This window comes from Saimiri boliviensis, chromosome 2, assembly GCF_048565385.1.
Source record: "Saimiri boliviensis isolate mSaiBol1 chromosome 2, mSaiBol1.pri, whole genome shotgun sequence".
Classification (NCBI taxonomy): domain Eukaryota; kingdom Metazoa; phylum Chordata; class Mammalia; order Primates; family Cebidae; genus Saimiri; species Saimiri boliviensis.
The window spans coordinates 105,688,440-105,691,431 of NC_133450.1; the positions used below are offsets into that span (position 1 = coordinate 105,688,440).

Sequence of the window (2,992 nt, forward strand, 5' to 3'; positions counted from 1 at the left end):
AGATGATTATTGAGGGCTCACAACCTACTAGGTGATCACTATTCAAAGTGCTAGGGGATTCAGTGGCATACAAGACAAGATTTATCTTCTCATGGTAATGGATTCTCTTCTTCAGGAAAAAGATCAATGAGTCATTACATAGATAATTAAAAAAAGATTTACTAAGCCTTAAGTAATAGTTATAATTATTATACTCCCCAAAAGTGAAGCACTTTAAGACTTTTGATTGCTATTGTAATTATGTGTGAAAAACTCTGGAATAGGAATTAGAGCAGCACAGGGAAGTAACCTCTGGTACTGCATAAGTGGAAATAGATTTTAACAATATCCTATAATTTTCAATACTTTTAAGTTTTTTTCTGTTGTTTGTGTCCTTTGATGAAAAACTGGAAGAGAGTATGTTAAGTGAAAAAAGCCAAGAACAGGGTTAAACACAGCATGTTCTTACTCATATGCTTAAGCTAAAAAAGTTGATCTCATAGAAATAGAAAGTGAAGCCCTTTATTGTTGCGAGGCAAGAGCTACGCGAGTCGAGCGTCTTGGACACCGTCTCTGGTTTTCATCATATAGCGTCCCCAGACTTTTTACACAGGGGGCCAGTTCACTGTCCCTCAAACCGTTGGAGGGCCGCCACATACTGTGCTCCTCTCACTGACCACCAATGAAAGAGGTGCCCCTTCCTGAAGTGCAGCGGGGGGCCGGATAAATGGCCTCAGGGGGCCGCAGATTCTGCAAAGATGGTCAACGTACCTAAAACCTGAAGAACCTTCTGTAAGAAGTGTGGCAAGCATCAGCCTCACAAAGTGACACAGTATAAGAAGGGCAAGGATTCCTTGTATGCCCAGGGAAAGAGGCGCTATGATCGGAAGCAGAGTGGCTGTGGTGGGCAGACCAAGCCAATTTTCCGGAAGAAGAAGATTGTGCTCCGCTGGAATGTGTTGAGCCTAACTGCAGATCCAAGAGGATGCTGGCCATTAAGAGATGCAAGCATTTTGAACTGGGTGGAGATAGGAAGGGAAAGGGCCAAGTGATCCAGTTCTAAACGTTGGGATTTTTTCTTTTAATATTGGAAAGAAAATGTTGAAGCCGTAGAAAAATTACCTGTAGGAAAATAAATACGGTGATAATTTACTCCCAAAAAAAAAAAAAGAAAGAAAAGAAAAAAAAGAAATAGAAAGTGAAACAAGGTTACTGGAGGCTGTGAAAGGTAGGGAGAAGGGCTAGGGAGAGATTTGTTAAGGGATATAAAATTGCAGCCAGATATGAGGAATAAATTATAGTGTTCTATAGCACTGTAGTCTGACTATAGTTAACAATATTATGTAGTTTCAAGTAGCTAGAAGGAGGAGATTGAATATTCCCAACACAAACAAATGATAAATGTTTGCAATGATGAGTATGTTAATTATTCTGATCTAATCACTATGCATCAAAACAGCATTATGTACTCAATATGTACAGTTGTCAATTAAAAATAAAAGAAAATTTAAAGAAAAAAATTATAAATTTCAATGATTTATGACTCATAAATCATATAATATTATAAAATAATGTACACAAGTAAGGAAAAATTTAACGGATTTTATTGAAACCTATGATTTCTACTGAATATTATATTATATTTATTTATTGATTTTTACAAAATATACATTGAATACTTTCTGTGCCAGGTCTTACGTCAGTTGCTTCAATTATGAATTTGAACAAGACAGTCACTTTGCCTGTTAAGAAAAATAGAACATTATAAAAATTATATGTGTTCTGAGTGTAAAAGTTGAAAAAATGAGAGACTTACAGATGAGTCTAACATAGGGAGATAACTTAATCTACAAAACAAATTTCATTAAAAAATGATCTTTCAGTGAAGATGAGAATGAAGACTAGGGAAGGAGTAAATTAAGTACAGTGTAGGGAAAGAATAATGTGGTCAGAAGACTCTAAAGTAAAAAAAAAGAAAAAAAAAAGTTAGAGATAAATAGAAGAGAAAAAAAAAAAAGGCCAGCATAGCTAGCACATAATTATGATGATGAATTAGATGATTTAAAAGAAGAGTCCAATTGTAGTGCTGTGCTGGACATTTTATAAGTATTGCATTGTAAAAACAGGGAGACATGTATGTTTTTTAAACTCAGAAATTTCCTGACTAAATTTATATTTGATTAAAGAATTTTATAACACTATGAAGACAACATATAAGAGAGACCATATTTAAGGTGGAGTATTTGAGATTGTAGTGTGAATGTAGTTTTGGGTGCTGGCAGAAGTAATGAAAGAAAAAAAAAAACAATGTTGGATTTAGTGAGATTGATTTTGAATATGCTATGAGAAAAGGAGGAATAAAGTATAGCTCACAGGCTTTTGACTTGAACAATCAAATAGTGGTTTGCTTCACAGAAATTTGTAAAGATAGAACACGATTGAATTGTTGAAGCAAATTACTGTACTTTGGACATTCTAAGTAGCACATATCTGACACCAATTAAAATATTGTTCAAATAACTGGATGCAGAGTTCAGCAGAGAGCCTCTTATAGGAGACAAGAAAATGAATCATTAGACTGGATAAGGAAGTCATGGACTGGTTGAGTTACCAAAATGAGAGCATGTAATAAACAGATCAGTATCTCAGGATAAAGTTGGAAAAATCTTCATTGTATACACTGTTGGTGGGGGTGTAAATTAGCTCAGTCATTATGGAAGACAGTGTCTCAATTCCTTAAATACCTAAAGAGGGAAATACCATTCAACCCAGCAATCCCATTACTGGATATTTACCCAAAGAAACGGAAATCATTCTTTTTTTTTTTTTGAGACAGAGTTTCGCTCTTGTTACCCAGGCTGGAGTGCAATGGCGCGATCTCGGCTCACCGCAACCTCCGCCTCCTGGGTTCAGGCAATTCTCCTGCCTCAGCTTCCTGAGTAGCTGGGATTACAGGCACGTGCCACCATGCCCAGCTAATTTTTTTGTATTTTAGTAGAGACGGGGTTTCACC

At 35.9% G+C, this 2,992-nt stretch overlaps 1 pseudogene; it reads left to right on the top strand.

Annotated features, from left to right (window-relative positions):
• Positions 1–737: 737 nt before the first annotated feature.
• On the top strand, positions 738–1,042 carry LOC101031484 (large ribosomal subunit protein eL42-like; annotated as a pseudogene).
• The last annotated feature ends 1,950 nt before the right edge of the window (positions 1,043–2,992 follow it).